Source organism: Schistocerca serialis, chromosome 4 (assembly GCF_023864345.2).
Source record: "Schistocerca serialis cubense isolate TAMUIC-IGC-003099 chromosome 4, iqSchSeri2.2, whole genome shotgun sequence".
NCBI lineage: Eukaryota > Metazoa > Arthropoda > Insecta > Orthoptera > Acrididae > Schistocerca > Schistocerca serialis.
Window position 1 is genome coordinate 970,148,722 of NC_064641.1, and position 12,123 is coordinate 970,160,844.

Consider the following 12,123-nt stretch of genomic DNA (forward strand, 5'->3'; position numbering starts at 1 on the left):
TTTACGAAAAAGCCATTGTCAAGCGTCTGATACCGAATAATCAAAACCTGACGACTCATAGGAGAGCCAATCAGACAGATAAAAATAATTAATATTTTATTTTATTTTATTTTATTTTATTTATTTTATAAGGTTCAAAGTATTCCTTGGACCTTCACATTGACGATGAAACAGATATCGCATCGGAATTAAATGCAAAAGGCACAAAGACGCCTTAAGTACAAGAATAGAGAGTCTTCTCACAGTCGGTGCTTGTGCATTCCCTGTGATACCAGTAATAGTTTCCGATACACCACTGCAGGTTCAATGTATTCCTTGGACATACACATTGACGATGAAATACTGATATTACATCGGAATTAAATACAAAAGGCACAATGCCGCCTTAAGTGCTAGAGTAGTGAGACTTCTTAGTGTCTGTGCCTTCATCCTTTCCTGTGAGACCAGTTTTAAATTCCGATACACCACTGCAGGTTCAATGTATTCCTTGGACCTTCACATTGACGATGAAACACAGAAATCGCATCGGAACTAAATACAAAAGGCACAATGCCGCCTTAATTACAAGAATAGAGAGTCTTCTCACAGTCGGTGCTTGAGCATTCCCTGTGAGACCAGTAATAGTTTCCGATACACCACTGCAGGTTCAATGTATTCCTTGGACCTTCACATTGACGATGAAACACAGAAATCGCATCGGAATTAAATACAAAAGGCACAATGCCGCCTTAAGTACAAGAATAGAGATTCTTCTTACAGTCGGTGCTTTGAGCATTCCCTGTGGGATACGTATTAGTTTCCGATACACCACTGCAGGTTCAATGTATTCCTTGGACATACACATTGACGATGAAATACTGATATTACATCGTAATTAAATACAAAAGGCACAATGCCGCCTTAAGTGCTAGAGTAGTGAGACTTCTTAGTGTCTGTGCCTAGATCCTTTCCTGTGAGACCAGTATTAGTTTCCGATACACCACTGTAGGTTCAATGTATTCCTTGGACCTTCACATTGACGATGAAACACAGAAATCGCATCGGAACTAAATACAAAAGGCACAATGCCGCCTTAATTACAAGATTAGAGAGCCTTCTTACAGTCGGTGCTTGAGCATTCCCTGTGAGACCAGTAATAGTTTCCGATACACCACTGCAGGTTCAAAGTATTCCTTGGACTTTCACATTGACTATGAAACACAGAAATCGCATCGGAATTAAATACAAAAGGCACAATGCCGCCGTAAGTACAAGAATAGAGACACTTCTTACAGTTGGAGCTTTGAGCATTCCCTCTGAGAGCAGTATTAGTTTCCGATACACCACTGCAGGTTCGAAGTATTCCTTGGACCTTCACATTGAATATGAAACACAGAAATCGCATCGGAATTAAATACAAAAGGCACAATGCCGCCTTAAGTACAAGAATAGAGACTCTTCTTACAGTCGGTGCTTTGAACATTCCCTGTGACACCAGTATTAGTTTCCGATACACCGCTGCAGGTTCAATGTATTCCTTGGACCTTCACATTGACTATGAAACACAGAAATCGCATCGGAATTAAATACAAAAGGCACAATCCCGCCTTAAGTACAACAATAGAGACTCTTCTTACAGTCGGTGCTTTGAGCATTCCCTGTGAGACCAGTATCAGTTTCCGATACACTACTGCAGGTCCAAAGTATTCCTTGGACCTTCACATTGACTATGAAACAGAGAAATCGCATCGGAATTAAATGCAAAAGGCACAAAGCCGCCTTAAGTACAAGAATAGAGACTCTTCTTACCGTCGGTGCTTTGAACATTCCCTGTGACACCAGTATTAGTTTCCGATACACCACTGCAGGTTCAATGTATTCCTTGGACATACACATTGAAGATGAAATACTGAAATTACATCGGAATTAAATACAAAAGCCACAATGCCGCCTTAAGTGCTAGAGGATTGAGACTTCTTAGAGTCTGTGCCTTGATCCTTTCCTGTGAGACCAGTATTAGTGTCCGATACACCTCTACAGGTTCAAAGTATTCCTGGGACCTTGACATTGACTCTGAAACACATAAATCGCATCAGAATTAAATACAAAAGGCACAATACCGCCTTAAGTACAAGAATAGAGACACTTCTTACAGTCGGAGATTTGAGCATTCCCTCTGAGAGCAGTATTAGTTTCCGATACACCACTGCAGGTTCAAAGTATTCCTTGCACCTTCACATTGACTATGAAACACAGAAATCACATCGGAATTAAATACAAAAGGCACAATGCCGCCTTAAGTACATGAATAGAGACTCTTCTTACAGTCGGTGTTTTGAGCATTCCCTGTGAGACCAGTATTAGTTTCCGATACACCACTGCAGGTTCAATGTATTTGTTGGACCTTCACATTGACTATGAAACACAGAAATCGCATCGGAATTAAATACAAAAGGCACAATGCCGCCTTAAGTACAAGAATAGAGACTCTTCTTACGGTCGGTGATTTGAGCATTACCTGTGAGACCAGTATTAGTTTCCGATACACCACTGCAGGTTCAATGTATTCCCTGGACATACACAATGACGGAATTAAATACAAAAGACACAATGCCGCCGTAGTGCAAGAAGAGTGAGACTTCTTAGTGTCCATTCTTCGAACCTTTCCTGTGAGACCAGTATTAGTTTCCGATACACCACTGCATGTTCAATATATTCCTTGGACCTTCACATTTACGATGAAACTACGAAATCGCATCGGAATTAAATACAAAAGGCACAATGCCGCCTTAATTACAAGAATAGAGACTCTTCTTACAAGCGGTGTTTTGAGCATTCCCTGTGAGACCAGTAATAGTTTCCGATACACCACTGCAGATTCAGTGTATTCCTTGGACCTTCACAGAGACGATGAAACACAGAAATCGCATCGGAATTAAATAGAAAAAGCAAAATGCCGCCTTAAATACAAGAATAGAGACACTTCTTACAGTCGGTGCTTTGAGCATTGCCTCTGAGAGCAGTATTAGTTTCCGATACACGCCTGCAGATTCAAGGTATTCCTTGCACCTTCACATTGACTATGAAACACAGAAATCGCATCTGATTCAAATACAAAAGGCAGAATGCCGCCTTAAGTATAAGAAAAGAGACTCTTCTTACAGTCGGTGCTTTGAGCACTCCCTGTGAGACCGGTTTTATTGCCCGATACACCACTGCAGGTTCAATCTATTCCTTGGACCTTCACATTGACGATGAAACACAGAAATCGCATCGGAATTAAATACAAAAGGCAGAATGCCGCCTTAAGTACAAGAATAGAGACTCTTCATGCAGTCGGTGCTTTGAGCATTCCCTGTGAGACCAGTATTAGTTTCCGATACACCACTGCAGGTTCAATGTATTCCTTGGACATACACATTGACAATGAAACACTCAAATTGCATCGGAATTAAATACAAAAGGCACAATGCCGCCTTAAGTGCAAGAAGAGTGAGACTTCTTAGAGTCTGTGGCTTGATCCATTCCTGTGCGACCAGTATTAGTTTCCGATACACCACTGCAGGTTCAATGTATTCCTTGGACCTTCACATTGACGATGAAAGACAGAAATCTCATCGCAATTAAATACAAAAGGCACAATACCGACTTAAGAGCATGAATAGAGACTCCTCTTACAGTCGGTGCTTTGAGCGTTCCCTGTGAGACCAGTATTAGTTTCCGATACACCACTGCAGTTTCAATGTATTGCTTGGAGCTTCACATTGACGATGAAACACAGAAATCGCATCGGAATTAAATACAAAAGGCACAATGCCGCCTTAAGTCCAGGAGTAGAGACCCTTCTTACAGTCGGTGCTTTGAATATTCCCTGTGAGACCAGTATTAATTTCCGATAAACCACTGCAGCTTCAATGTATTCCTTGTCATACACATTGACGATGAAACACTGAAATTACATCGGAATTAAATACAAAAGGCACAATGCCGCCTTAAGTGCAAGAATAGAGACTCTTCTTACAGTCGGTGCTTTGAGCATTCCCTGTGAGACCAGTATTAGTTTCCGATACACAACTGCAGGTTCAGTGTATTCCTTGGACCTTCATATTGACAATGAAACACAGAAATCACATCGGAATTAAATACAAAAGGCACAATGCCGCCTTCATTACAAGAATAGAGACTCTTCTTACAGTCGGTGCTTTGAGCATTCCCTGTGAGACCAGTAATAGTTTCCGATACACCACTGCAGATACAGTGTATTCCTTGGACCGTCACAGTGACGATGAAACACAGAAATCGCATCGGAATTAAATAGAAAAGGCAAAATGCCGCCTTAATTACAAGAATAGAGACACTTCTTACAGTCGGTGCTTTGAGCATTGCCTCTGAGAGCAGTATTAGTTTCCGATACACACCTGCAGATTCCAGGTATTCCTTGGACCTTCACATTGACTATGAAACACAGATATCGCATCTGATTTAAATACAAAAGGCAGAATGCCGCCTTAAGTACAAGAATAGAGACTCTTCTTACAGTCGGTGCTTTGAGCACTCCCTGTGAGACCGGTATTAGTGTCCGATACACCACTGCAGGTTCAATCTATTCCTTGGACCTTCACATTGACGATGAAACACAGAAATCGCATCGGAATTAAATACAAAAGGCACAATGCCACCTTAAGTACAAGAATAGAGACTCTTCTTACAGTCGGTGTTTTGAGCATTCCCTGTGAGACCAGTATTAGTTTCCGATACACCACTGCAGGTTCAATGTATTTGTTGGACCTTCACATTGACTATGAAACATAGAAATCGCATCGGAATTAAATACCAAAGGCACAATGCCGCCTTAAGTACAAGAATAGAGACTCTTCTTACTGTCGGTGCTTTGAGCGTTCCCTGTGAGACCAGTATTAGTTTCCGATACACCACTGCAGGTTCAGTGTATTCCCTGGAGCTTCAAATTGACGATGAAACACAGAAATCGCATCGGAATTAAATACAAAAACACAATGCCGCCTTAAGTACAAGAATAGAGACACTTCTTACAGTCGGAGATTTGAGCATTCCCTCTGAGAGCAGTATTAGTTTTCGATATACCACTGCAGGTTCAAAGTATTCCTTGGACCTTCACATTGACTATGAAACACAGAAATCGCATCGGAATTAAATACAAAAGGCACAATGCCGCCTTAAGTACAAGAATAGAGACTCTTCTTACAGTCGCTGTTTGAGCATTCCCTGTGAGACCAGTATTAGTTTCCGATACACCACTGCAGGTTCAATGTATTCCTTGGACATACACAATGACGATGAAACAATGAAATTACATCGGAATTAAATACAAAAGACAGAATGCCGCCTTAATGCAAGAAGAGTAAGACTTCTTAGAGTCCATTATTAGATCCTTTCCTGTGAGACCAGTATTAGTTTCCGATACACCACTGCAGGTTCAATGTATTCCTTGGACCTTCACATTGAATATGAAACACAGAAATCGCATCGGAATTAAATACAAAAGGCACAATGCCGCGTTAATTACAAGAATAGAGACTCTTCTTACAGTCGGTGCTTTGAGCATTCCCTGTGAGACCAGTGTTAGCTTCCGATACACCACTGCAGGTTCAATGTATTCCTTGGACCTTCACATTGACGATGAAACCCAGAAATCGCATCGGAATTAAATACAAAATGCACAATGCCGCATTAAGTAAAGAATAGAGACACTTCTTACAGTCGGTGCTTTGAGCATTCCCTCTGAGAGCAGCATTAGTTTCCGATACACCACTGCAGGTTCAAGGTATTCCTTGGACCTTCACATTGACTATCAAACACAGAAATCGCATCGGAATTAAATACAAAAGGCACATGGCCGCTTTAAGTACAAGAATAGAGACACTTCTTACAGTGGGTGTTTTAAGCAATCCCTGTGAGACCAGTATTAGTTTCCGATACACCACTGCAGGTTCAAAGTGTTCCTTGGACCTTCACATTGACTATGAAACACAGTATTCGACGCGGAATTAAATGCAAAAGGCACAATGCCGCCTTAAGTACAAGAATAGAGACTCTTCTTACAGTCGGTGTTTTGAGCATTCCCTGTGAGACCAGTATTAGTTTCCGTTACACCACTGCAGGTTCAAGGTATTCCTTGGACCTTCACATTGACTATGAAACACAGAAATCGCATCAGAATTAAATACAAAAGGCACAAGGCCGCCTTAAGTACAAGAATAGAGACTCTTCTTACACTCGGTGTTTTAAGCATTCCCTGTGAGACCAGTATTAGTTTCCGATACACCACTGCAGGTTCAATGTATTTGTTGGACCTTCACATTGACTATGAAACACAGAAATCGCATCGGAATTAAATACCAAAGGCACAATGCCGCCTTAAGTACAAGAATAGAGACTCTTCTTACAGCCGGTGCTTTGAGCATTCCCTGTGAGACCAGTAATAGTTTCCGATACACCACTGCAGATTCAGTGTATTCCTTGGACCGTCACAGTGACGATGAAACACAGAAAACGCATCGGAATTAAATAGAAAAGGCAAAATGCCGCCTTAAATACAAGAATAGAGACACTTCTTACAGTCGGTGCTTTTAGCATTCCCTCTGAGAGCAGTATTAGTTTCCCGTACACCACTGCAGGTTCAAAGTATTCCTTGGACCTACACATTGACTATGAAACACAGAAATCGCATCTGAATTAAATACAAAAGGCACAATGCCGCCTTACGTGCAAGAATAGAGACTCTTCTTACAGTCGGTGCTTTGAGCATTCCCTGTGAGACCAGTATTAGTTTCCGATACACAACTGCAGGTTCAGTGTATTCTTTGGACCTTCATATTGACAATGAAACACAGAAATCGCATCGGAATTAAATACAAAAGGCTAAATGCCGCCTTCATTACAAGAATAGAGACTCTTCTTACAGCCGGTGCTTTGAGCATTCCCTGTGAGACCAGTAATAGTTTCCGATACACCACTGCAGATTCAGTGTATTCCTTGGACCGTCACAGTGACGATGAAACACAGAAAACGCATCGGAATTAAATAGAAAAGGGAAAATGCCGCCTTAAATACAAGAATAGAGACACTTCTTACAGTCGGTGCTTTGAGCATTGCCTCTGAGAGCAGTATTAGTTTCCGATACACACCTGCAGATTCCAGGTATTCCTTGGACCTTCACATTGACTATGAAACACAGAAATCGCATCTGATTTAAATACAAAAGGCAGAATGCCGCCTTAAGTACAAGTATAGAGACTCTTCTTACAGTCGGTGCTTTGAGCACTCCCTGTGAGACCGGTATTAGTGTCCGATACACCACTGCAGGTTCAATCTATTCCTTGGACCTTCACATTGACGATGAAACACAGAAATCGCATCGGAATTAAATACAAAAGGCACAATGCCACCTTAAGTACAAGAATAGAGACTCTTCTTACAGTCGGTGTTTTGAGCACTCCCTGTGAGACCAGTATTAGTTTCCGATACACCACTGCAGGTTCAATGTATTTGTTGGACCTTCACATTGACTATGAAACACAGAAATCGCATCGGAATTAAATACCAAAGGCACAATGCCGCCTTAAGTACAAGAATAGAGACTCTTATTACTGTCGGTGCTTTGAGCGTTCCCTGTGAGACCAGTATTAGTTTCCGATACACCACTGCAGGTTCAGTGTATTCCTTGGAGCTTCAAATTGACGATGAAACACAGAAATCGCATCGGAATTAAATACAAAAACACAATGCCGCCTTAAGTACAAGAATAGAGATTCTTGTTACAGTCAGTGCTTTGAGCATTCCCTGTGAGACCAGTATTAGTTTCCGATACACCACTGCAGGTTCAAAGTATTCCTGGGATCTTTACATTGACTATGAAACACAGAAATCGCATCGGAATTAAATACAAAAGGCACAATGCCGCCTTAAGTACAAGAATAGAGACACTTCTTACAGACGGAGCTTTGTGCATTCCCTCTGAGAGCAGTATTAGTTTTCGATATACCACTGCAGGTTCAAAGTATTCCTTGGACCTTCACATTGACTATGAAACACAGAAATCGCATCGGAATTAAATACAAAAGGCACAATGCCGCCTTAAGTGCAAGAATAGAGACTCTTCTTACAGTCGGTGCTTTGAGCATTCCCTGTGAGACCAGTATTAGTTTCCGATACACAACTGCAGGTTCAGTGTATTCCTTGGACCTTCATATTGACAATGAAACACAGAAATCGCATCGGAATTAAATACAAAAGGCAAAATGCCGCCTTCATTACAAGAATAGAGACTCTTCTTACAGTCGGTGCTTTGATCATTCCCTGTGAGACCAGTAATAGTTTCCGATACACCACTGCAGATTCAGTGTATTCCTTGGACCGTCACAGTGACGATGAAACACAGAAATCGCATCGGAATTAGATAGAAAAGGCAAAATGCCGCCTTAAATACAAGAATAGAGACACTTCTTACAGTCGGTGCTTTGAGCATTGCCTCTGAGAGCAGTATTAGTTTCCGATACACACCTGCAGATTCCAGGTATTCCTTGGACCTTCACATTGACTATGAAACACAGAAATCGCATCTGATTTAAATACAAAAGGCAGAATGCCGCCTTAAGTACAAGAATAGAGACTCTTCTTACAGTCGGTGCTTTGAGCACTCCCTGTGAGACCGGTATTAGTGTCCGATACACCACTGCAGGTTCAATCTATTCCTTGGACCTTCACATTGACGATGAAACACAGAAATCGCATCGGAATTAAATACAAAAGGCACAATGCCGCCTTAAGTACAAGAATAGAGACACTTCTTACAGTCGGAGATTTGAGCATTCCCTCTGAGAGCAGTATTAGTTTTCGATATACCACTGCAGGTTCAAAGTATTCCTTGGACCTTCACATTGACTATGAAACACAGAAATCGCATCGGAATTAAATACAAGAGGCACAGTGCCGCCTTAAGTACAAGAATAGAGACTCTACATACAGTCGCTGTTTTGAGAATTCCCTGTGAGACCAGTATTAGTTTCCGATACACAACTGCAGGTTCAATGTATTTGTTGGACCTTCACATTGACTATGAAACACAGAAATCGCATCGGATTTAAATACAAAACGCACAATGCCGCCTTAAGTACAAGAATAGAGACTCTTCTTACAGTCGGTGCTTTGAGCACTCCCTGTGAGACCAGTATTAGCTTCCGATACACCACTGCAGGTTCAATCTATTCCTTGGACCTTCACATTGACGATGAAACACATAAATCGCATCGGAATTAAATACAAAAGGCAGAATGCCGCCTTAAGTACAAGAATAGAGATTCTTGTTACAGTCAGTGCTTTGAGCATTCCCTGTGAGACCAGTATTTGTTTCCGATACACCACTGCAGGTTCAATGTTTTCCTTGGACCTTCACATTGACGATGAAACACAGACATTGCATCGGAATTAAATACAAAACGCACAATGCCGCCTTAAGTAAAGGAGTAGAGACCCTTCTTACAGTTGGTGCTTTGAGCATTCCCTGTGAGACCAGTATTAATTTCCGATGCACCACTGCAGGTTCAATGTATTCCTTGTCATACACATTGACGATGAAACACTGAAATTACATCGGAATTAAATACAAAAGGCACAATGCCGCCTTCCGTGAAAGAATAGAGACGCTTCTTACAGTCGGTGCTTTGAGCTTTCCCTGTGAGACCAGTATTAGTTTCCGATACACAACGGAAGGTTCAGTGAATTCCTTGGACCTTCACATTGACGATGAAACACAGAAATCACATCGGAATTAAATACAAAAGGCACAATGCCGCCTTAAGTACAAGAATAGGGATTTCTCTTACAGTTGGTGCTTTGAGCATTCCCTGTGAGACCAGTATTAGTTTCCGATACACCACTGCAGGTTCAATGTATTCCTTGGAACTTCAAGTTGACGATGAAACACAGAAATCTCATCGGCATTAAATACAAAAGGCACAATGCCGGCTTAAGTACAAGAAAACAGACTCTTCTTACAGTCGGTGCTTTGAGCATTCCCTGTGAGACCAGTATTGGTTTCCGTTACACCACTGCAGGTTCAATGTATTCCATGGACATACACAATGACGATGAAACAATGAAATTACATCGGAATTAAATACAAAAGACAGAATGCCGCCTTAATGCAAGAAGAGTAAGACTTCTTAGAGTCCATTATTAGATCCTTTCCTGTGAGACAAGTATTAGTTTCCGATACACCACTGCAGGTTCAATGTATTCCTTGGACCTTCACATTGAATATGAAACACAGAAATCGCATCGGAATTAAATACAAAAGGCACAATGCCGCGTTAATTACAAGAATAGAGACTCTTCTTTCAGTCGGTGCTTTGAGCATTCCCTGTGAGACCAATGTTAGTTTCCGATACACCACTGCAGGTTAAATGTATTCCTTGGACCTTCACATTGACGATGAAGCCCAGAACTCGCATCGGAATTAAATACAAAATGCACAATGCCGCCTTAAGTAAAGAATAGAGACACTTCTTACAGTCGGTGCTTTGAGCATTCCCTCTGAGAGCAGTATTAGTTTCCGATACACCACTGTAGGTTCAAGGTATTTCTTGGACCTTCACATTGACTATCAAACACAGAAATCGCATCGGAATTAAATACAAAAGGCACATGGCCGCCTTAAGTACAAGAATAGAGACTCTTCTTACAGTGGGTGTTTTAAGCAATCCCTGTGAGACCAGCATTAGTTTCCGATACACCACTGCAGGTTCAAAGTGTTCCTTGGACCTTCACATTGACTATGAAACACAGTATTCGACGCGGAATTAAATGCAAAAGGCACAATGCCGCCTTAAGTACAAGAATAGAGACTCTTCTTACAGTCGGTGTTTTGAGCATTCCCTGTGAGACCAGTATTAGTTTCCGTTACACCACTGCAGGTTCAAGGTATTCCTTGGACCTTCACATTGACTATGAAACACAGAATTCGCATCGGAATTAAATACAAAAGGCACAATGCCGCCTTAAGTCCAGGAGTAGAGACCCTTCTTACAGTCGGTGCTTTGAATATTCCCTGTGAGACCAGTATTAATTTCCGATAAACCACTGCAGCTTCAATGTATTCCTTGTCAAACACATTGACGATGAAACACTGAAATTACATCGGAATTAAATACAAAAGGCACAATGCCGCCTTAAGTGCAAGAATAGAGACTCTTCTTACAGTCGGTGCTTTGAGCATTCCCTGTGAGACCAGTATTAGTTTCCGATACACAACTGCAGGTTCAGTGTATTCTTTGGACCTTCATATTGACAATGAAACACAGAATTCGCATCGGAATTAAATACAAAAGGCACAATGCCACCTTAAGTACAAGAATAGAGATTCTTCTTACAGTCGGTGTTTTGAGCACTCCCTGTGAGACCAGTATTAGTTTCCGATACACCACTGCAGGTTCAATGTATTTGTTGGACCTTCACATTGACTATGAAACACAGAAATCGCATCGGAATTAAATACCAAAGGCACAATGCCGCCTTAAGTACAAGAATAGAGACTCTTCTTACTGTCGGTGCTTTGAGCGTTCCCTGTGAGACCAGTATTAGTTTCCGATACACCACTGCAGGTTCAGTGTATTCCTTGGAGCTTCAAATTGACGATGAAACACAGAAATCGCATCGGAATTAAATACAAAAGCACAATGCCGCCTTAAGTACAAGAATAGAGATTCTTGTTACAGTCAGTGCTTTGAGCATTCCCTGTGAGACCAGTATTAGTTTCCGATACACCACTGCAGGTTCAAAGTATTCCTGGGATCTTCACATTGACTATGAAACACAGAAATCGCATCGGAATTAAATACAAAAGGCACAATGCCGCCTTAAGTACAAGAATAGAGACACTTCTTACAGACGGAGCTTTGAGCATTCCCTCTGAGAGCAGTATTAGTTTTCGTGATACCACTGCAGGTTCAAAGTATTCCTTGGACCTTCACATTGACTATGAAACACAGAAATCGCATCGGAATTAAATACAAAAGGCACAATGCCGCCTTAAGTGCAAGTATAGAGACTCTTCTTACAGTCGGTGCTTTGAGCATTCCCTGTGAGACCAGTATTAGTTTCCGATAC